Source organism: Heterodontus francisci, chromosome 17 (genome assembly GCF_036365525.1).
Source record: "Heterodontus francisci isolate sHetFra1 chromosome 17, sHetFra1.hap1, whole genome shotgun sequence".
Lineage (NCBI taxonomy): Eukaryota > Metazoa > Chordata > Chondrichthyes > Heterodontiformes > Heterodontidae > Heterodontus > Heterodontus francisci.
Window position 1 is genome coordinate 62,939,823 of NC_090387.1, and position 24,726 is coordinate 62,964,548.

At 42.4% G+C, this 24,726-nt stretch overlaps 1 protein-coding gene across 4 annotated transcripts in view; it reads left to right on the forward strand.

Moving 5' to 3' along the window:
• Positions 1–24,726, forward strand: part of ripor1 (RHO family interacting cell polarization regulator 1) — a 346,423-nt gene that overhangs the window by 140,654 nt on the left and 181,043 nt on the right. For 2 of the 4 annotated variants that reach the window (XM_068049512.1, XM_068049513.1), the window contains exon 1: positions 9,629–9,990. The exons of the other annotated variants lie outside the window; for them this stretch is intronic. The gene's annotated coding sequence lies outside the window, so the exon portion shown is untranslated. Of the gene's footprint in view, positions 1–9,628; positions 9,991–24,726 lie in introns of those variants that run through there. 4 annotated transcript variants of the gene reach the window in all.

Genomic DNA, 24,726 nt, shown 5'->3' on the forward strand with positions numbered 1-24,726 from the left:
GTATCAGACGATCTATCCCTTTATGCAGAGCTCCATATATGCATAGGCAAAGCAGCTTCCACCTTTGGCCGACTCGCGAAATGCACATGGAATAACACCAAGCTAACCCTTAGGACCAAGCTGATGGTTTATAAGGCCTGTGCTCTCAGCATCTTGCTGTATGGCTGTGAAACATGGGCGAACTACAGCTACCAGGAAAAGAAGCTCAATAATTTCCATCTTCGCTGTCTGCGACGCATTATGGGTATATCCTGGCAGGACAAAATCACAAATGTGGTAGTCCTCTCAGAGTCAGAGTTCCCAGGTGTGTTGGCACGAATCAAACGGAGGTGGCTTTGGTGGATCGAATACATCTGCAGGATGGCATACCCAAGGACCTTCTGTATGATGAGGTAGCCGGGGCCAGACAACCAGTGGGGCATCCAAAGCTCCTCTTCAAAGATGCTTGCAAGCTTGAAATGAAGGCCCTAAATGTCGACTATTACACCTGTGAGTCACTTGCTGGCGAAAGAGGGAAATGGCACCACATCCTGCGGACTGGTGTGCACTTCCAAGATGACCAGTTGCCACAGCTGCTTGGCAACAGGCACCAACATCAAAAACAACAACCCACGGCGTCACTTGGCAGCTTCACGTGCAGCATTTGTGACAGAACTTGCATCTGAAGGATTGGTCTTCACAACCATCAACAAAGGTGCACCAAACGAAGACACTGCACTTAAATGGATTATTTGCTGTGTGTCCATCATCTTTCATAGATGGAAGGATGCCAAGCTTTTTTATATTGTGGGCTTACACATGTGACTGTTTCATGGTCTAGAATAAAGTGTACAATTATATTAGCACTGTAATTATATAATGCATTTAAATGTTGTGATTGGCTAAATCGATACTTTATCTTTAATAGTTCCCTATGGGATTTTTAAAAAAACTGATCAGGTTCAAGAATCCAACCCAGTTAGTTGTCAGTACTAAGTATGTTAATGCTTTTTTTGTTTGTTAATTACAATAGTATTGGTTTATTGTGCAAATTGTATAATTTAGGAGCAATAAATCGCATCAGTAAGGTAAGATACTTGTATTCGCCTTTCCCTTTCTCCTAGGTCACCTAGCTCTTTCCTGTCTTATATACTACCTCCACAAAGGAATTTATCATGTGAATATAAAGCTGTATCATCCATTGTATTTCACACAATAGTTGATTTTGAATTAGTTTCTGCCCTAAGTGTGCATGAGAATAACAAGATGATTTGATTGCAACAAATTGAAAATCCATACCATCAACATATTCAAATAATTAATTTGATTTCAGAGGGGAGAATAAAAGAGACATGCAGTTTGTCAGTCAGTTTCTAATCACCCACTGCTGATTGGTAAGATAATCTGTAAATGTATGTCAGGATAAAATGGGTCAGGATGATTATTATTGAATTACATCACTGTCAACATGCATCACCTAGAAATGGTTGCCATAGCAACTGATGGTATTGGGAAAGGAGGCCTGCTTCCTTTAAGCTGTTTAGTAATTCTCTGCGAACATGGTGTTCAAGGCAATACCTTTGAATTGTAGCTTAATTCACTGCAAGAGTAATGATTTTCTCTGTGTAAATCAATATTAAAGTAGCTTCACTGTGCAGATAGAATTTAAATCACCAAGCAGCTTTATTTCACTAAAATTCTTAAAATGAGGATGTGCATTTTTACTGTTAACTTCATTGAAACTGGGTGCATTTTCAGGACAATATTAATCTCATTCTGCAACATCTTTATTATTTTTGTCACATTTTAGATTGTTATTGATTTTGTTTGTACAGTACTAGTGTTAACATTTGCAGATATTGATAGATTATTATATGTGGAGTTTTGTCAATGAGGAATCACGATAGCCTTTCGAACAAAGTGCAATGTGTCCATCACTGTTTCAGTTGCTTATCATTTCAGAGCTCTATTTAGACTGCCCCCCACCACCAGCACTAATAATACCAGAAGTGGGCTGATTCCCTGAAAGGGCGTGGGAAACGGGCAGCAATGATAGTACAGTCCTACGGAACCATGCATGGGGCCCATCCCTGACTAAGATCATTGCATGCTGAGAGGCTGCGCAGCTGATCTGCTGCCGATGCCTAAAGAAAGGAGCCTGAATGGTTCTTTCTACTTTTGATGGTTTGCCTTATGTCTGCCTTAATGGTGTAGCTAAGAGCTCACCACGTGGAGAATCATGACTCAAACTCAGCATCTGATCGTCCCATGGCACAACATGAATGTGTTGCACATGTGTATGCACAGCACCTGGCATACTGCTCAATCGAAATAACCATTTCTTGATTGTTATTTCCTATGATTGTACTTAAATTGTGCTTTGATATTTTACTTTTCTGCTTTATGTGTTGACTGAGAACCAGAGATGGTCTCCTTTGAGGCTAGTTTGCCCACTGGAAACAATAGAACAACCAGTGGATATGCTGTAATTTTGATTGAGTGACACTGCGCTAAATGTATTTTAACAAAATTGTTGTACCCTGTGCCAGACATATCACAAAGAAGGATAAGAATCAGAATCTTGTGAATGATGCTCATTGTAGTGTCCGTTCAGCCATAGTGATAATATAGTTACTGGTATTTCACTATCAGAAACTCGCTTTTGGTGAGAATTAGTATTTACACAATGTTCCAGTTTTCAGAAGTCAACATGGCTGTCATCCCCTTGCACTTCAAATGCATTTACCTACAGCTCATAATGTTGTCCTGGGACACCGGGAGGTGTGCAATTCCTTTCACAGGCTCATTTCTGTGCTGCTGGAGGAAATGGAAAATAGGAACCTGGTACTTTCTGATGGGAGGCAGAAAAGAGAGAAAATGGCAGACAAGACACCCAATCTGTTATCACGGCCTTCATCTTAGCCAGTTACTAAGCACTGTTGGCAGAGGCATGGTAGCAGATAGTCTATCCCTGTAAACCAATAGGGGGAAGAAAGAGCTGAAACAGTGGGTGTAAAAAAACACACTCTGTAATATGTATTTGAAAGGATATTTATCAGTAAATACAAGTCACAGGATGGCAAAAAAAAATGTAATATCAGTGAACTATTGGTCTTTTTGAAATTCTTTATCTTTCACCACAACAATCTAAGGCAAAAAAATATTGGGAACTTTAATAAAGCACGTGTATACAATCCTGCTGTCTAATACTATGCATCAAGAACAAGCCTGCGGTCTGTTGGGATATCTTCACACTAACAGGCTTTGATCGATAAGGACATGTTTCTATTCATTTTATGACTATCTGTTGTAAACATTGCAGAGCTTCCAATCATTTCACTTGATGTCTGATATATAAATTTTTCATCAGTTTGTGTTGTATCAAAACAAAATGCTGGTGTGATTATCAAAATATTAACATCCCAACAAACAGGTGCATCTGAATTAGATTTTTTCATTCAATGAGTTTCCATTCTGATTGTGAAGCTATCATACTGTCACCTGAATAAAGAAAAAATATTCTCTGAAGATACAAATGAAGGTCAAAAACTTCCCCAATGCCTCAGCAAATAAAAACAATCTATAAATGAACCAGACAGACTGCAAGGTCACCAGTTTGATGCCTGTCTGTGCTAAGTCAGCTGATATCAACAGGGTTGGCAGGCTGCCATTGACTTTAGCACACCTTAGGTCTTTGAGGAGACAATCAGCCTTAAATTTCCATTCCCATGAATGGAATTAGTCTGCTAACACTTTTTAGGCTCACGATGAAGAATGACCACTTGGAAAAGGTGCTGAAGGGTACCTGGCACCTGTGGAATCCTAGCCCAGCTGGAACCAACATCTTGAGGGGGATAATGGAGAAGGACTTGAAAACAAAAGAAAATCACAGAAAATAGTACAAGCAGCAAGAAGAACATGGAAGCATAAAAGAGGGGTTCAAAATCAAATCTTTATGATAACTTAATGGGGGAAGGGACATATTAACAATGCAAACTATATGACTAAAAGTACAATTATTTAAAATCCAGGGCCGATTTGCTTAGAGTTGTCTTCAGAATAACAGAGCACCAGCACAGGGAAAATACTGAGCCATCAATTGTAGGAATCAGTGTATTTTGCACCAGTTGCCTTCTTTGTTTTCTCTTTCTCATAAAGGTTTCCTCCGGGTGCTCCGGTTTCCTCCCACAGCCAAAAGACTTGCAGGTTGATAGGTACATTGGCAAAAGCCCCTAGTATAGGTAGGTGGTAGGGGAATATAGGGACAGGTGAGGATGTGGTAGGAATATGGGATTAGTGTAGGATTAGTATAAATGGGTGGTTAATGGTCGGCACAGACTCGGTGGGCCGGAGGGCCTGTTTCAGTGCTGTATCTCTAAATCTAAAATTCACTCCACTATCTTCCTCTCCTAAAGCTGTTAACTCCTTGTAGGGTTACAGTTCCATGGGCACCAGTCATTTCCTGGCATCATGTGCTAATAATGTGTTAGGCTCAACAGTGAGTGTGGCCAGGCTACGTGGCCACAACAGGTTCACAGCTGAATCCAATCCTGTTCTGATATGCACACATACACACTTTCAACAGCGGCCAATGGCTAGTAATTAAAAGTTGGAACGCTGACTGACTTTCCCTTCTCTAACGCATGAATGCGAGGTTAATTTCAACGTGTTGGGATATATACAGAGTGGCAATTGAACCTGGGACTTTCCTGACAGAGATAAACTTACAAAGCCATCAAGGAAACTTCACCCACTGATTTTTAATGGAAATCAGTCTTGACTTTTGACCATCCGTGACCTCTGACGATACTAAGCTTTATAATGGACTCATTCCTGTCCCAACTTTATATTAACCACAAATGAATATTTAATGTAGTATACCTTTAAATGGGCAGACCTGGCTTGGAAATGGTATAGACAAAACATTGATCTTTATCTCTACTGGGATATGGTTCTCTGACTTATTAGCAGAGAAACTGCATTAGGTACCAAAAGGATTTAATGCGAAGCTGCAACTGCCTGTTCTTGTGTATTGTGTATCGTACATGTACCTTTCATTCAGGCTGTACTGCTCTTTTTATAGAAAGTGAGTACAAAGCAGAGTATTACCAAAATAACTATTTTTCAGGGTACAATGAACTACTTTAGTGCTTATTGAAAATTGAACCAGGTAACTGTTAGGGATGAATTTTAACATAAAAATATGGGTTCATTTGGGTCAGTTGGGGGCAGGGTGTGTTAAAGTTTGAAAAATCTGTTTCCCAACCCAAACCCATCTTTAATTGACCCATTTCGGCTTTAACTGAGGCTGGAATGTGGGAGACCAACCCACTCCAACGAGACATTGTTGGAACTTTAAATATGATAATAAGACTGTGAACCTCTCTTCTGCCGTCTTGTCCATGTCCTGGGTCCCTGGAGCAGGAGCATGCGGTGACCAGTGGGCTCTGCAAGGACTGGAGCCCATCGTTAATAGTGGAAATAATATTACGATTTAATTTATGTTTCCTTTGTCTTTTGTATGATTTAGGTTTTTATTACTTGTGCCTCTCTGAAAAGGTGGCACTTTTGTTAGATTTGGTTAATGATGTAAGGACAACCCTTTAGAGTTTCAATTAAAAAGAGTAGAAAGGGAATTCACTCAGATGCATTATGACATTAATTTGGGGAACTTACCGTGGAACTTGTTAATATCAAAGTGAGTTATAAAAGAAAAAGAGTAGAAATTGCCAGAAAATACTGTATTGTCAAAAGTTTGTTTTTGAAATGGCCTTTGGTAAAATTGATTTGGTTGATACTTCCTGGAGAGGGATGGGATTTTGTCAATGGAGTAAGCCAGAGATACCAGCTAACCTTTTGAGAACTACATTTTTGTACCAAATAGCCATGGATATGTATGAATGTCCTGTGAATAGAAGTCTTGAGCTTAAAGGATGCTGGTGATTTCCCAGATGAGCAAGCAGCCTGTGCATTTGACAATATCTTCTCAAAGTATATGTTTGATTGTCAACTCTGCCTGAATTGGAGAAATACATGTTTCAATTCCCTTTGTTTCAGAATAACTTTAGATTAATTTGGAACTATATCTTGAACTGTACTGTACCTAGCCAGCAGTAATGCTAAAGCATACAGTGATAATGCGGGCCAGACAATTCCACGGTAGTGAGTGTTACATCAGACAAGGGATCAAGACTCAGTTTTATATTAGTGCAGGAGAACTGTGCTTGTTTTGTTGATATTTTGAGTATAGTAAAGTTTGTAAAGACTATAAATCTACTGTTTAATGCTCTTCATTTAACTATTTACTGTACATTACAGTCGAACCTTCTGTCTGTTAGGATGTTTATTTTTCCATCTACCCAAGTTGAGGAAATAACCTGAGAGAATGCGTTATTTCAGTCAACCGGAATAGTGCTGAGGGTTTAGGTTTCAAGCTGGGGATTGCTAAATTTACCTAGATATTAGGCAGGCAAAGGCACACTCCTGATTTAGGGATTGAGGTTTGTCTATGGGAGTGGTCTATGGCACCGAACCCAAAGAAACTATCCAGTAACTGAAATGTTTTGGAAAATTTCTGAAGATGATTAAGTGCTATATAATTATAAGTCTTTGAGAGAGACTTATACCTCAAACCTAGATTCTCTTTATTCTGGAGGGCTTGGTACTTTGTATTACTAAAACAGTATGCCACAGGGATCTGTGCTGGGGACTCAACTTTTTACAATTTATATAAATGACTTGGATGAAGAGACCGAAGGTATGGTTGCTAAATTTGCTGATGACTCAAAGATAGGTAGGAAAGTAAGTTGTGAAGAGGACATAAGGAGGCTACAAAGGGATATAGATAGGTTAAGTGAGTGGGCAAAGATCTGGCAAATGGAGTATAATGTGAGAAAATGTGAAATTGTCCATTTTGGCAGGAAGAATAAAAAAGAAGCATATTATCTAAATGGTGAGAGATTGCAGAGCTCTGAGCCGCAGAGGGATCTGGGTGCCCTAGTGCATGAATTGCAAAAGGTTAGTATGCAGGTACAGCAAGTAATTAGGAAAGCTAATAGAATGTTATCATTTATTGTGAGGGGAATTGAATACAAAAGTAGGGAGGTTATGCTTCAAGTAATACAGGGCATTGGTGAGACCACAACTGGAGCACTGTGTACAGTACTGGTCTCCTTATTTAAGGAAGGATGTAAATGCATTGGAAGTAGTTCAGAGAAAATTTACTAGACTAATACCTGGGATGGGTGGGTTGTCTTATGAGGAAAGGTTGGACAGGCTAGGCTTGTATCCGCTAGAGTTTAGAAGAGTAAGAGGTGACTTGATTGAAACATATAAGGTCCTGAGGGGTCTTGACAGGGTGGATGTGGAAAGGATGTTTCATCTTGTGGGAGAATCTAGAACTAGGGTCACTGTTTAAAAATAAGGGGTCACTCATTTAAGACAGAGATGTGGAGAAATCTCTCAGAGGGTCGTGAGTCTTTGGAATTCTTTCTCAAAAGGCAGTGGAAGCTGAGTCTTTGAATATTTTTAAGATCGAGGTAGATAGATTCTTGATAAGCAAGGGAGTGAAAGGTTATCGGGGATAGGTGGGAATGTGAAGTTGAGGTTCCCGTTAGATCAGGCATGATCAGGCTTGTTGAATGGCGAAGCAGGCTTGAGGGGCCGAGTGGCCTACTCCTGCTCCTAATTCGTATGTTTGTATGTATGTTCATATTTAATCCCTCGAGCTTGTTCCGCCATTTAGTTATATCATAGCTGGTCTGTATCTTAACTCCATCTATCCGCTTTGTTACCTCAGCTCATCTGCTGCTGAAACCCTCATCCATGCCTTTGTTACCTCTAGGTCTGACTATCCCAATGCACTCCTGACTGGCCTCCCACCTTCTACCCTCCATAAACCTGTGGTTGTCCAAAACTCTGCTGCCCATGTCCTGACGCAAACTAAATGCCGTTCACCCATTACCCCTGTGCTTGCTGACCTACACTTGCTCCCTGTTAAACAACGCCTTAATTTTTAAATTCTCATCCTTGTTTTCAAATCATTCCATAGCCTCACCCCTCCCTATCTCTGTAATCTCCTCCAGCCCTACAACCCTCCAAGATATCAGCACTCCTCCAATTCTGGCCTCTTGAGCATTCCCGATTTTATTTCTCCACTGTTGGTGGCTGTGCCTTCAACGGCCTTGGCCGTATGCCCTGGAATTCCCTCACTAGACCTCTTCACCTCTCTTTCCTCCTTTAAGACGCTCTTTAAAACCTACCTCCTGACCAAGCTTTTGGTCATCTTTCCTAATATCTCCTTATGTCACTCACTGTCAAGTTTTGTTTTATAATGCTCGCGTGAAGCAGCTTGGGCCATTTTATTACATTAAAGGTGCTATATAAATACAAGCTGTTGTTGGTTCTGCAATCCTTAATGCCTTTGTCCAAAAAAAAATCTTTCAATCTCAACTGAAATTTTGAATTAACCTAACCTCAACAGTTTATTGGAGGAGAAAACTTCTCACTACCAATTGTATGAAAAGGTGCTTCATGACATCACCTCTGAATGGCCAAGATCTAATTTTAAGGTTATATGCCCTTGTTCTAGATTCTCTCTCTCTCTCTCTCTCTCTCTCTCTCGAGAGAGAAAATAGTTTTTCCCCTGTCAAATCCTTTATTCATCCTAAATGCCTCAATTAGATCACCTCTTAGCTTCTATGCTCAAGGGATTATAAACCTAGTCTATGCAAACTGTGCTCATAATTTAATCCTTTTAGCACCCTTTCCCCGGAGCCTGGGCCTGGGCCTGGGCCCTGCCACCTCCTCAGGCGCCTCCTCCTTGGTGATTTTGGTGGAGATGAAGAGCCCGGGGCCTGAAGCCCAGGTCGGATCCGTACGCAGGCAGAGCCAGTGCTGGGCCAGGGGCCCAAGCTCGAAGCTAGGAAGGCCGCAGTGGGAATGGAGTTCAGGTGGGAAGCGTTGGCAGATAGGAAGTTCAGTCCAGATAATACCATCTTAGTAAAGGAGCCAGGTACTGAAGTGTGTTTGCCATCTTGGTAACGGAGGACGTACACAGTGAGGCGTCTCTGCCATGTCAGAAAAGGAGCTGCAGCTGTTGTCAGTCACTGAAAGATTTGGCGGGCCGGAAGAAGCCAATGGCGGATTTTCAGCGGAAATTTCTCATCCTTGGCGGGCCAGATTCTGGCCCACAGGCCGTATGTTGGACACCCCTGATCGATATCCTTCCTGAGGGGCCGTGCCCAGAATTGAGCCCAGTATTCAAAATGGGGTCTAACCAGAGCTTTTATCTAACTGCAACAGAACTTCCACCCCTTTCTATTCCAGTCTCCTCGAAATAAAGGTCAACATTCCCATTAGCAAATCAATTTTTAACTTTTAAAGAAAAAGTTATAAATTTTGCAAGCTATAAGTATATAAGTTAATGTAAGTTATGCTTGGGATGGAGTGTATTTGCTTTCCTTCTTACCCCCTGAAAACAACAGGCAAAGCAATCGTCTGCTGCAGCAATTTTTTTCGCAGTGTTGTTTAGCGTGCAGCTGCTTATTGTTCACTTGATGTAATGTGTGACAGGACTTTGTGTTTACATTTACTGCAGACAGCGCTTTGATCGAGTGTAGCCTGGGCTTGCCTGTGGTGGAGTCGATGCAAATCTCTCTCTCCAGCAGTATTGAAGATGCCACAATGAGGCACAAACTGCAGTGAGAGGCTTGTTGCTTTTCTGTGCCTGATGCCCCTCCCCCTCTGTCAGCTCTGTGCACAACTGGTGGCTCCGGCTCGCCAGCGCTGAAGAGAGGGAGAAAAGGAAGCGGCAAGTGGAAGAGGGGGGACAGGAGAGGAAGCAAATGCGAGGGGAGTGAGTCAGTTCCCCAGCTTCTCTCTGCCTGTGTGTGAACCGGGACATGCTGCCAACCCGAGTCTCTCCCGCTTCAATCAGAAACGCCGCTCAGCTTTGGATTTTAGCGGACTGACTGCCGGCAGCTGGACTTACTGAAGCTACATTGCAGCCATGTAAGGACAGATTCTACATTCTTCAGTTTTTTTTCACTCACACCTCCTTTATCTCTCTCCCTCTGCGCTGAAGATTTCTTTTCTTGATATCAAGTTCCCCGAGGGCGCTTTTGCAAAATGGGTGGAAATTCTGCTGTAACGGAACGTGGTACCTTCAGGCCCGAGGGCTTTTTGTTTTTGCAGATGATTAAAAATGGGTTTAAAGATATCAGATCAGAGGAAGGGGGTAAAAAATAAATTCATGTCATTTGAAGTCATCCCTGGGAGTGAGTGAGTGACTGGAAAGCGTCTGGGCTGCAGCAGCCTTCTGCCTTCCGATTAAGTGGATAAAGCGATGGGTAACAGTGTTGCCTCTAATGGCTACATTTAACACCCAGTGTTACATTGTTTAAGATTGAAAACTTTTTTTGATTTTTGGGGAGGGCTGGGCAGCTTCTGAATGTTGGAAAGATGGAGGCGAAGTGCTGGAAATGAGGTGTTGTCAGTGGGTTGTGGATTTTAACATTGAGCTCCTGTCTGAGCCGCACAGCGACGGGAAACCGAAAGGCAAAGTACTCGGCTGCTACAAGGGTTAGAGCCCCGAGAGAGGCGCCACTGCCCGGGGAGCACTGCATAATGGACAGGGCGGCAGCGCAGTGTCTGTCCTGGTGCCATTCCAACCCTGCCCCTCTCTTTCTCTCCCCCCCCCCCCTCTCTGTCTCCCCCACCCCCCTCACCCCTCTCTGTCTCCCCCACCCCCCTCACCCCTCTCTTTCTCCCCCACCCCCCTCACCCCTGCTCTTTCTCCCCCACCCCCCTCACCCCTCGCTCTTTCTCCCCCCACCCCCCTCGCTCTTTCTCCCCCCACCCCCCTCGCTCTTTCTCCCCCACCCCCCTCGCTCTTTCTCCCCCACCACCCCTCGCTCTTTCTCCCCCCCACCACCCCTCGCTCTCTTCCCCCCGCCCCCACCACCCCTCACTCTCTTCCCCCCGCCCCCACCACCCCTCGCTCTCTTCTCCCCCGCCCCCACCACCCCTCGCTCTCTTCTCCCCCGCCCCCACCACCCCTCGCTCTCTTCCCCCCCGCCCCCACCACCCCTCGCTCTCTTCCCCCCCGCCCCCACCACCCCTCGCTCTCTTCCCCCCCGCCCCCACCACCCCTCGCTCTCTTCCCCCCCCGCCCCCACCACCCCTCGCTGTCTTCCCCCCCCGCCCCCACCACCCCTCGCTCTCTTCCCCCCCCGCCCCCACCACCCCTCGCTCTCTTCCCCCCCCTCGCTCTCTTCCCCCCCGCCCCCACCTTGTCGCCCCCTTTCCCTCCTCCCAGATCATATTTATTTACTTCAATGTGTGCTATCTGTTCGTCTACTTTATGAATGCTACCTGTATTCAGATACAGAGCCTTTAGTTTTGTCTTTTTGTTTTCTTTGTAACATCTAGTCTTGACTGTTGGTGTGTTCTCAGGTTTTTTCTCTCTGTCCCTTCCTGCCATTCTCTGATCTTCATTTCCCACATTATTATTCTGCTCTCCTGCCTTGACTCTACCCCTTGGTTTGTTACGTCTACCCTGGCTCGATCCCTCTTCTATAAGTCCCTTTTAACTGGGGCAGCACAGTGGCGCAGTGGTTAGCACCTCAGAGCTCCAGGGACCCTGGTTCGATTCTGGATACTGCCTGTGCGGAGTTTGCAAGTTCTCCCTGTGACTGTGTGGGTTTTCGCTGGGTGCTCCGGTTTCCTCCCACCACCAAAGACTTGCAGATTGATAGGTAAATTGGCCATTGTAAATTGCCCCTAGTGTAGGTAGGTGGTAGGGAATATGGGATTACTGCAGGGTTAGTATAAATGGGTGGTTCTTGGTCGGCACAGGCTCGATGGGCCGAAGGGCCTGTTTCAGTGCTGTATCTCTAAATAAATAAATAAAAATAAACTGCTCTGCCTCCCCTTCTCTTGGTGTGTTTGCCTGCCTCCTCCCTCGTGAACCTGTCCTCTTTCCTCTTCCTCCCTTTCCTCTTCCTCCATCCTTCCCATGTGAATGCAGGCAGGCAGGTGCGCTTCACATGGGTTAAGCCTTTTAGCTGCACGGACTACAACTCCCACAATGATGGGCTGTCTGTTTTTCCTGTTAGTGTCAGCACACTGGAGACTTGGATTGATGAACTAGCTGGGCTGCTAATTTGTTTTACATGCACTGTAGTCATGAATTGATTTTCCTACTTTTTGCAACTTTACTGTGAATTACTTGTACAGACAAAAAAAGTCACCTTTCTAATAAGTTGTATGCACCCACAGCATATTTCAAGGACCTTATGGCTGTTGGTGTTGCAGTACTGATATGCTGTCTGATAACCTAGAAAATTAGTAAAAGTTGATTGCAAACAAAAATGCTGCAATAGCCCTTAAACAAGTTGACAGCCAAACACCGTTGAATTTACATTTGGAATGTCACTAAAAAACAAGTTCATTTGTTACAGCATACAGAAAGATTAGTGGGGTTTATGTTCCAGCACTTGGTTTCTGTCTTGCAATGCATGTACAAAAGTGTCACTTATGGCCATTTTAGAAATATAAGGGAGCGTGACAATGATGAAGATCTGTGTTATTTTCTAGGGCGGGGGAAATGTTGATTTTTGACACTGGAATTTTTAAGATGCTCCTGTAATTCTCTTTTCCAAGTCAAAAATACATTTTTGTCTTAGCAGTTAAAAATGGAAAGTTAATGTACAGATTTCACTGCTATTCAGCCTTCAGTCCCCTTCTCCCCACCCTGAGTTGAGATTTTAACCCTTGATGCAAGTTGACTTTTGAAATTAAACCATTTACAACACATGTCCGTAATAAATCCAATCAATTTAAGGTGCCTGTCACATCCTAAAGAGACTCAAAATGGCAATGGACTGCATTATTAATGAGGCATTATTTCCATGCTACCTTCTTATAGAGGTAGCAGCAATCATTAAAAGCATTAATACAACATGGTAAATGTATTTTTTCCCCAATGCTATATGAATTTTGGCCTGATAGTTCTGATATCAATGTATTGTGCTATCCACCTTTGTTTTGACTGCTTCAGCCAAGAATTGAACACTAGCATGAATAGTTCAATTGTGAATGTATTTTAGAACTGTATGTGAAAGTCAGTTAAATTTACCTCGAATGGAGTGACTATAAATAATACAGGAACATTGAATGAGAATGTCTGTCTGTGCTGATTTAGATCACAAAGGCAGACATCTCTGCTATAAGCTAACAAAAATTGCCTTGGTAAAACATGGGTGGTTGAGATATGCACAGTGTTGACAATTAGAGTCATTACAGCACAGGAGGAGGCCATTCAGCCAGTCGAGTTCATGCCAGCTCTTTGTCGAGCAATCCAGTCAGTCCTGTTCCCTGCTATATCCCCATAGCCCTACAAGTTTATTTCCCTCAAGTGCCTATCCAATTTCTTTTCAAAATCATTGATCGTTTCTAGCTTCCATCACCCTCACTGGCAGCAAGTTTTAGGTCATTACCACCTGCTGCATAAAACAAAATTCTTCCTCATATCACACTATTCCCCCCCACTCCCCTGCATCTCTTGCTCAAAACTTAAGTCTGAGTTCCCTGTATTATCAGCTAATGGGAACAGCTTTTCTTTGTCTACCTTGTCTAAACCTGCCATAATCTTGTACACCTCTAGCGAATCTGCCCTCAATCTCCTTTGCTCCAAGGAGAAAAAACCCAGCTTCTCCAACCTAATCTTGTAGCCAAAATCCCTCATCCCGAGGTAAATGGGTTTGATATAAAAGTTCTGACAGGTCTTGTGAAGCCTGAGGGACTCCCAGAACTTTAGATTTTCATTTGAAAACACTTTACAAAATCAATTAAGTCATCAGTACTACATGATTTGATAAAGTTGCTGTATATAAGCCTTAGTACCATATTAACCAGCAGATGTGATCTAAGACCAAATTGTAATCCCAATGCAATTCTTAAAAAAAAAAGTTTAAATGAAAAAAAATCAGGTAGAGTCTATATCTTTGTCAGCTTCTCCTTGAATTGCACTGCTTGTCAGTTCTCTGTCCTATCAGCAGTTTTTAAAAAAGTGTCAATAATCTCTGCTCATTCACTTACCTACTGTTGTCTGCCTGGCTCTTTCACCAGGAGAGGAGAAAAAGGCGGCTATTTTGTTTAAAGGGACACCAATATTGTCTTGCAGTGTATGAGCCACGTGAGCAGCAGTGAGTAATTGGATGCAGAATGCACGATCTTACAGTTTTAATGCAGGTAGCTTGTATCCGGCTATGTGCTGACTTTTGAAGTGCCAAAGCGGACATGAAGTCCAAACGCTATTGGTGTGAATTATGACGAGCTGGCATGTCTGAGCTTGCTATCCAAAATTTATTGATGCATTTTGGAGCCAGCTGTGGGCCTAGTTTACTTTACCACTAAAATAGTACTTTTGGTTGGCCTTCCTTTTTGCTGTTTAGGTGGATAATTCAGTTCTGTGTTGACATTATCTGTCTCAAAGGTTAAGTAATAGATAACCTCCGACTCTCCTCTCAATCTAAGCTACAAACTAAATAGCCAATTACTTTTTAGATCACTCGTTATGTTCCTTGCAGTCTGGCTTGCATCTTTTCGAGGGGTACTGTTGCCAAAATATTGCAGAGAAATTGTAGTGTCATTTAATCACAATGCTTTAGGCATTACTGCATGAATTGTATGACATGTTTCTGAAGTAATAGCCATCAGGGCTTTGCACATCAAATACCTGGCAGTCACATGACCTGTGGGTTGCAGTTTGGATACTTTTCTACGAAACCTACCAAAAAGCTTTGAGCGTTTGCTGGTCAAGATTATTTATCTATGTACTGCTCTTCTAGAATGTGTTTCATTGATGTACTTCTGATATTTTCCAACAGTACAGTGACTGAAAGACAATGACGAGATGCTCTCAGCTGCTAATTTGAGTGCCTAGGCTGAGGTGGTTAGATATTAGAATACATTGTTTGGATGCAAGTTAAAATGTCTTTTGGCGGAAATATTAACTCACAAGGGTTAATTCTGAGGCCATTTCAGATTGCAGATCATTTTTCAGAATTGTTAGCTGTAAACTTAGCAGTATTCTTAGCAGTAAATAATTGACAAACTGACCAATATTTTCAGCTGCAGTTTTAATTCTGAAAGAAAGTTGCTGCTTGTGATTGTGTTGAAACTGTCTGCACGACACATATACTTTGAAAAGATGGTACAATACTGCTAGGGCAGACTTTTGTGAATTGAACTAAAGTGAGTGTAGATAGTGTACTGTTATTGTTTTCTGATGCTTCACTGCAGTCAACAGATGTGAAATAGCAAGTTTGACCCTTTTAAATCCATCTATCATGGCTTTGCTGATAGGTTTTTAGAGCTCTGGTTATGCATTATGTAATTTGGCCTGCATCTTATCAGAAATAATGTTGCAAAAACAGCTCAGAAATTGTGTTGCCAAAATAGTGCAGTGAAATTTGAGACCAAGAAATTATAACATTTCATTTTATCAAATATAATTTTTGGTCTGTGAGCTGTTAAATTGTTGGTGTTCTTTTTAAAGGAGTGGTTGGTTAGTGGCTAATGTGATCCATTTAAAAATGGTAGACCAGTAGTTGTTGTAGTACAACTGCATGCAGTGTGTGCGGTAAAAGGGAAGTCCTTGTTAATGCAAACTGACTGACTGGATTGTTACCTGAGCCATATGCCAATTGGCATAGGGTCAAGCAGATTAGAGAATTAAATGCATGGATCAAAGAGTGGTGTGGGAAGAACGGATTTCCATTCATAGGGCATTGGCAGCAGTACTGGGGAAACAGGGAGCTGTTCCCTTGGGATAGGCTCCAGTTAAATGGGGCTGGGATCAGTGTCTGGGCGAATTGTATAACTAGATCTGTGGGTAGGGCTTTAAAAGGGGTCAGGTGAAGAGAGATTTCAAAATCCAAAGAAAAAAGGCAAGGCAATAGAGAAGTGTAGCAATTTGGTTAAAGACAAGCAGAGTGGGACAGGAAGGAATAGAAATTTTTAATAGCGCATCAACGAATAAGGTCCATGCAAAGAATAGTATAAAAAAAAAATTAATGGCTATTTATCTGAATGCACGAAGCACTCCTAACAAGGTATATGAACTTGCGGCATAAATAGAGATAAATGGGTTTGATATAATCGCCTTTACAGAGACATGGTTGCAAGGTTGCCAGGATTGGGAAATAAATATTCCAGGGTACACAACATTTCGAAAAGACAGGCAGATGGATAAAGAGGAGTACCCCTGATAAAGGATGACAAAGATATTAGTAGGAAAGGATCTTGGCTCAGAAGATTAGAAGTAGAATCAGCATGGGTGGAGGTTAGGAACAGCAAGGGTCAGAAAATGCTAGTGGGAGCAGTTTATAGGCCCCCTGTAGGTCCCCCTTGTGGAACCAACACAAGACAAAGCTATTTTCGATCTAATATTGTGCAATGAGGCAGAGTTAATTAGTAACCTCATAGTAAAAGATCCCCTGGGAAAAAGTGATTGTAATACAATTGAATTCCATATTAAGTTTGAAAGTGATGTACTCGAGTCCAAAACAAGAATCTTAAGCTTAAACAAAGGCACTAACATAAGTATTAGAGGAGAGCTGGCTATCGATTGGCTAAATAGAAAAGGTATGACGGTAAGCGAACAGTGGGAAACATTTAAAGAAGTGATTCACAATTTTCAACAAAAATATGCTCCAGTTTAAAAAAAAACATTCTGCAAGAAAGGTCTATCTGTGGCTTACTAGGGAAGTTAAGGATAGTATTAGATCAAAAGAAGAGGCTTATAATGTTGCAAAGAGTAGTAATAAGCCAGAGGATTGGGAGAGTTTTAGAAACCAGTAAAGGGCGACCAAAAGGTTGATGAGGGAAAAAAAGAGAATAAATTAGTCAGGAATATAAAAACAGTTTATAAGCGCTTTTTACAAAGTGTATACAAAGGAGAGTAGTTAAAGTAAATGTTGGTCCCTTCGAGGCAGAGACAGCATAAGGAGGAAATGACGGAGACATGCACAAATATTCTGTGTCTCTTCACAGTAGGAAACACAAATTACATACCAGAAATGGGGGTTAATGGGTGAAGAAATTATCAGCAGAGAAAAATATTAGCAAACTTAAAGGGAGTAAAAGCTGAAAATTTTCTCAGACCTGATGAGTTATGTCATAGGGTTCTAAAAGGGAGCTGCAGAGATAGTGGATGAGCTGGTTATGATTTTCCAAAATTTCCTAGATTCTAGGAACTGTCCCAGTTAAGTTAGCAAATATAATGCAGCTATTCAAGAAGGGAGGGAGAGAGAAAATGGAGCTACATGTCAGTTAGCCTGACATTAGTCATCAGGAAACTGTTGGAATCTATTATGAAGGCAGTCTTAACAATGCACTTAGAAAATCATAGTATGATCAGACAGAGTCAACATGGTTATAAGAAAGGGAAATAGTGTTTGACAATCTTATTAGCATTTTTTGAGGATGTAACTAGTAGGGTAGATAAAGGGGAACTGGTAGATGTAATATGCTTGTATTTCCAAAAGGCATTTGTTGAGGTGCCACACAAAGGGTTAATATGCAAGATAAGGGCTCATGGAGTTGGGGTAACATATTAGCATGTATTGGTTAATGGACTGGAAGCAGAGAGTAGGGGATAAACGGAGCATTTTCAAGTTAGCAGTCTGTAACTAGTTTTCCCTCAAGGATCAGTGCTGGGGCCTCAGCTATTTACAATCTATATAAATGACTTGGATGAAGAGACAGAGTAATGTACCTAAGCTTGCTGATGATACAAAGCTAGGTGGGAATGTTAAGCTGTGAGGAGGACACAGAGGCTGCAAAGAGATGTAGACAGGCTGAGTAAGCGGGCAACAAGGTGACAGATGGCGTATAGTGTGGGGAAGTATGAGGAATAGAAGAGCAGAATATGGTTTAAAAAGCGCAAAAGTTTTTTTAATGTTGATGTTCAGAGAGACTTGGATGTACTCATACAAGGAACACAAAGTTAGCATGCAGGTGAGGCAAGGAAATTAAATGGCATGTTGACCTTTATTGCAAGAGGTTTGGAGTACAAGTATAAGGAAGTCATTTCTTTCTTTTCTTTTCTTTTCTTTTGGGCCTCCTTATCTCGAGAGACAATGGATACGCGCCTGGAGGTGGTCAGTGGTTTGTGAAGCAGCGCCTGGCCCAGAAAGAGGCTACCCGGCCCATTGTGCCGAAAAACAATCCACCCAATCCAATCCTACCTTCCAGCATTTGGTCCATAGCCCTGTAGATTATGGTACTTGAGGTGCATATCCAGACTCCCTTTGAATGATCTGAGAGCTTCTGCCTGAACTACCCTTTCAGACAATGAGTTCCAGACCCCCACCATCCTCAGGGTGAAAATGTTTTTCCTCATCTCCCCTCTAATCTTTCCACCAATCACTTTAAATCTATGCCTCTTAGTCACTGACCTCTCTGCTAAGGTAAATAGGCCCTTCACTCTATCCAGGCCCCTCACAATTTTGTACATTTCAATCAGCCTTCTCTGTTCCAAGGAGAACAGCCCCAGCCTAACCAGTTTTTCCTCATAGCTGCATTTTTCCAGTCCCAGCAACACCTTTGTAAATCTCCTCTGTACCCTCTCTAATGCAATTGCATCCTTTCTGTAATGAGGTGACCAGAACTGCACAAAGTACTCTAGTTGTGGCCTAACCAATGATTTATTTAGTTCTAGCATAACCTGCCTGCTCTTATATTCTATACCTCGCCTAATAAAAGAAAGGATTCCATATTCCTTCTTAACCACCTTATCACCTTCAGGGATCTGCGGACATTCACTCCAAGTCCCTCACTTCCTCTACACCTCTCCGTATTTTCCCATTAATCGTGTATTCCGTTGCCTTGTTTGACCTCCCCAAATGCATCACCTCACACTTCTCCAAGTTGAATTCCATTTGCCACTTTTCTGCCCATCTGACCAGACCATCAATATCTTCCTACAGCTATCCTCCTCGCTATCTACCACACGGCCAATCTTTGTGTCGTCTACAAACTTCTTAACCATGCCCCCCACATTTACCTCCAAATCGTTAATATATACCACAAAAAGCAGGGGATCCAGTACTGAGATCTGCAGGAAGCCACTGGAAACAGCCCTCCAGTGGCAAAAAAAGCTGTCAACAATTATCCTTTGTTTCCTGCCACTGAGCCAATTCAGTATCCACCTTGCTGCATTTCCCTGGAGCCCACGGGATTTTATATTTTAATCAGTCTGTCATGTGGGACCTTGTCAAAAACCTTGCTAAAATCCATGTAGACCACATCAACTGCACTAACCTCATCTTCCTAGTTACTTCAACAAATTCGATCAAGTTGGTCAGATAAGATTTTCCCTTAACAAATCATGACGACTGACCTTGATTAATCTGCCTTTCTAAGTGACAGTTTATCCTGTCTCTGAGAATTGATTCCAATAATTTGTCTACTAATGAGATTAGACTGGCCTGTAATTATTCGGTCTATCACATGACTCCCTTTTCAAACAGAGGTACAACGTTAGCAGTCCTCCAATGCTCCGGCACCACACCTGTATTCAGTGAGGACTGGAAAATGATGGTCAGACCTTCCGCTATTTCCTCTCACTTCTTTTAACAGCCTGAGGTACATTTCATTCAGCCCTGGTGATTTATCAACTTTCAAGGATGCTAATCCCACTAATACTTCCTCTCTTCCTATGTTTATCACATCCAATACTTCACACCCTTCTTCCTTAACTACAGTATCTGCATCATCCCCCTCTTTTGTTAAGACAGATGCAAAGTATTCATTAAGAACAATGCCAGCATCTTCTGCCCCTACACAAAGGTTACCTTTTCAGTATTTTATGGAGGGGTACGGGGCTACTCTCCTTCCGGACACACAACCCTGACAACCCCGCCAAACCCTCCTGCGCACGCAGCAGCACGCCTCCCTTACTGCAATTTGTCTTACTACAATTGCACAGGGCTTTAGTGAGACCACACCTGGAGTCCTATATGCAGTTTTGGTCTTCATATCTCAGGAAGGATACAGTTGTCTTGGAGGTGGTACAGCAAAGGTTCACCAGATTAGTTCCTGGGATGAGAGGGTTGTCCTATGAGAGGCTAAGTAAATTAGGCCTGTAATCTCTGGAGTACTCTGGATATGGGGAGGTGCCAGAGGATTGGAGCGTGGGAAAGGGTGTAAGGGCAGTCCTAGCAACTACAGGCCAGTTAGTTTAATATCAGTGATGAGTAAGATTTTAGAAACAATAATTAAGAAAGAAATCAACAGACACTTGGAGTGGTTTGAGTCAATTAAGGATAGCCAGCATGGATTTGTAAAAGGCAGAGCATGCTTGACTAATCTAATTGAATTTTTTGATGAAGTAACAGAGAAGGTTAATCAGGGGAATGCAGTAGATATTGTTAAGGAATTTTTAAGTTGTAGTAAGTGGTTGTTTTTCAGACTGGAGAATGATAGTGATGTTTCCCAAAGGTCAGTGCTGGGACCACTGCTTTTTTTTGCTTTATAAAAATGACTTGGGTCTTGGGTACAGAGTAGAATTTCAAAATTTGCCAATGACACCAAACTTGGAGGTTGGACGAACAATGAGGATGATGCGAATCGCCTGCAACACGACATAGGCTAGCAGAATAAGCAGACAGGTGGCACATGGAACTTAATACTGACAAGTGTGAGGTTATTCATTTTGGCAGAAGGAATAAGGAGAGGCAACAATATACTTAATGGCACAGTTTTAAAGAGTGTGCAAGAACAGAGGAACCTCAGGGTGCATGTGCATCAATCTTTGAAGGTGGCAGGACATATTGAGAGAATAACTGGTAAAGCATATGGGATCTTGGGCTTCATAAGTACAGTACAAAAGCAGGGAAGTTATGCTGACCCTTTATAAAGCTCTGGTTAGGCTCCAGCTGGAGTATTGTGTCCAGTTCTGGTCACCATACTTTAGAAAGGATGTGAGGGTCCTTGAGAGGGTGCAGAGGAGATTTACCAGAAAGGTTCCAGGGACGTGGGATTTTAGTTACAAGGTCAGGTTGGAAAAGCTGTGTTTGTCCTCTTTAGAATAAAGGAGATTGAGGGGAGATTTAATAGAAGTATATGGGATTATGACCGGTTTAGATAAGTTAGACAAGGAAAAACTGTTCCCATTAACTAATAGTACAAGGACTAGGGGAGACATATTAAAGGTTTTGGGCAAGAGATGCAGGGGGAGTATGAGGCAGAACCTTTCATGCAGCAGGTAGTAATGACCTGGAACTCTCTGCCCACAAGTGTGGTGGAAGCAGAGACAGTCAATGGCTTCAAAAGGAAATTGGATGGCCAATTGAAGGAAATAAACCTGCAGGGCTATGGGATCGAGTGGGGAGTGGAACTGACTGGGGAGCTCCATGGAGAGCTGGCATGGACTCGATGGGCCAAATGGCCTCCTGTTCTGTAAATAAAAGTAAATGACTCTAATGAGAGGTGATCTCATTCAAACATACAAGATTCTGAAGGGGCTTGACAGGGTAGACATTGAGAGGTGGTTTTCCTCTGGCTGAGGAATCCAGAATATATGGGCACAGTCTCAGGATAAGGGAGTGATCATTTAGGACTGAGATGAGGAGAAATTTCTTAACCCAAAAGGTTGTGAATCATTGGAATTCTCTACCCCAGAGGGTTGTGGATGCTGCATCATTGACTATATTCAAGGCTGGGATAGGGGAAACAGGTGGGAAAGTTGAGTTGAGGCAGAAGATCAGCCATGATAATGTTGAATGATAGAGCAAGCTCAAGAGGTCATATGATCTACTCCTGCTGCTAATTCTTGTATACTTATGTTGTGGCAAACAAGAAACTAGGTTGTATTCCACCACATCAGATTTGGGCACTCCCATTTTACTTCTGACTGACTGTTAATGAACTTTGCACTTGGAAGCATGAAAGACTTGCTGTGAATATTTGATGGTATCATTGCAGTCATTAAGCCATGGCAGTATGTAAAAGGACTTGGCTGAATCTCATTGCTGTGGACTCCCACTGCTATCTCTTTGCTACCATTTTTGGGTTTGTTTTCAGCGCAGTGAGCAGTACTCCCAGGCCACAGGCTTCTCTTGATTAGTACACGTATAATGTACACAATACTTCAAAATCTACAAACAAAATCCAATTTTTAAAATGAGAGCAAATTCCAACCTCGGAATCATAGATCTGTATGCACATAAATCTTCAACTAAATACTCAGCACTGCTGTTAAGTGAGTGAGAGTGTTCGACTTTGCAGGCAAAGAGGATGTCATTGGGCTGTCTTGGGTGGTGGGGGTGCGGGGGGTGGCGAAGAAAGCAATTGAGTTCCCTTTTGCTATCACAAGATGTCTCTGGCTTGCATTGTAAAGCTATTTGTAGATTGCACCTAGTGACAGGAAATTGATAGTCTGCTTAATAATTTTTCATTGGCAATTTGAAATGGATCAGAAGATTAAGTTGTGTTGGACTTGATTTATAACCTACCATGACTTGCTAAAATTAATTTGTCTTCGTCTGCTGCATAACAGAAGAGTATTTGAGCATTTTTGAAAGTGCATTGCTTTATGGGGAAGCTGTTGTGAATGTGCCAGCAATGCAGCAATTTGTTCGATGCCTTTTTAATAATGTCAGATAATTAGAGAATTTTCTTTGAGATTCGGAGTATGTTGAAAGGTGGTTCAGTTATAGGGTGGTGTTGCTCATGCCCTTCGCGCAGTTTGACACTTCTAGTTCAATGCCTCCAGTGTGTAAGTTATCATAAAGTAAATTGCAGTTGTACACATGTTGCGTAAAGAGTATTGTTTTTGTTAACTGGTTACAGTGTGAGTTTGTTCCGATGAGGTCATTTTGATTGCTTTCACAATAGTTGAGCAAAATACCTTCCGTTAGCCTGAGCTGAGCCCAAGTAATGGAGCAGAGGTGTGTGCCTTAAACAAAGAGGAGAAAATGAATGACTTGCATTTAAATAGTGCCTTTCACTACCTCAGGACATCCCAAAGTACCTTTTGAACTACAGTCACTGTTATAATGTAGGAAACATGCCAGCCTATTTCTGCACAGCAAGATCCCACCTACCGCACTGTGAAAGTGATCAGATAATTAGATTTAGTCATATTGGTTGAAGGGTAAATATTGGAGAATTCTCCTGCTCTTCATTGAAGTAGAGCCATGGGATATTTTATATTGACCTGGGCGGGCAGATGAGGCCTCAGTTTAAAGCCTAATCCAAAAGGCGGCACTTCCTCAGTACTGCATTGGAGTGTCAGCCAAGATTTTGTGCTTGGGCCTCTGGAGTGGGACTTGAGCCCATGCATTCTGATTCAGAGGTGAGAGTCCTACCATTGAACCACAGCTGACATCTAAAAATGTAGAATTGTAAAAAATATTCCTATCCCCACCATGCCACAAGTTGGCACCTGGGTGGGCTAAGTTGACTGAATTGCATGTTCCCACCTTGACTTGCAGCGATTTACGCTTCAACATCAGCTTTGCAAGCTTCTGATTTTTAGGTTTGTTGGGGTGATAAAAGGGTTTTTTGAACTCTATCCATTCTCAGAGCCGCCTTTTCAGATCTGCTCTAATTGATGAGTACCATATGTATGTAGTAGAAAGCTGGATTCAGTGACACTAGATGCAGTTTTTCAAATGATTTACTCCAAGCTCTGATTAATTGAGGTGGCAAGTAATATTTGCGCCATACAAGTGCCAGGCAATGAGCATCTCAAACAAGAGAGAATCTAACTAAACTAATAATACTAGACTAATACCTGGAATGGGCGGGCTGTCTTACGAGGAAAGATTGGACAGGCTAGGCTTGTATCTGATGAAGTTTAGAAGAGTAAGAGGCGACGTGATTGAAACATACAAGATCCTGAGGGGTCTTGACAGGGTAGATGTGGAAAGGATGTTTCCCCTTGTGGGAGAATCTAGAACTAGGGTTCACTGTTTAAAAGTAAGGGGTCGCCCACTTAAGACAGAGATGAGGAGAAATTTTTTCTCTAAGGGTCGTGAGCCTTTTGAATTCTCTTCCTCAAAAGGCGGTGGAAGCAGAGTCTTTGAATATTTTAAGGCAGAGGTAGATAGATTCTTGATGAGCAAGGGGGTAGAAGGTTATCGGGGGTAGGTGGAAATGTGGAGTAATCAGTTCAGCCATGAACTTATTGAATGGTGGAGCAGGCTCGAAGGGCCGAATCGCCTACTCCTGCTCTTAATTCTTATGTTCGTATGTAACCGTCTCCCCATGACATTTAGTGGCATTATCATCACTGAATCCCCCACTATCAACATCCTGGGGGATGTTGACCAGAAACTGAACTGGACCAGCCACATAAATACTGTGGATACAAGAGCAAGTCAGTGGCTGGGAATTCTGCAGTGAGTAACTCACCTCCCGTCTCCCCAATGCCTGTCCACCGTCTATAAGGCACAAGTCAGGAGTGTGATGGAATACTCTCCACTTGCCTGGATGGGTGCAGCTCCAACAAAGCTCAAGAAGCTCAACACCATCCAGGACAAAGCAGCCTGCTTGATTGACGCCCCATCCACCACCTTCAACATTCACTCCATTCACCACCAACACACAGTGGCAGCAGTGTGTACCATCTAGAAGATGCACTGTGACAACTCACCAAGACTCCTTCGACAGCACCTTCCAAACCCACGAAATCTACCACCTAGAAGGACAAGAGCAGCAGATGCAAGGAAACAG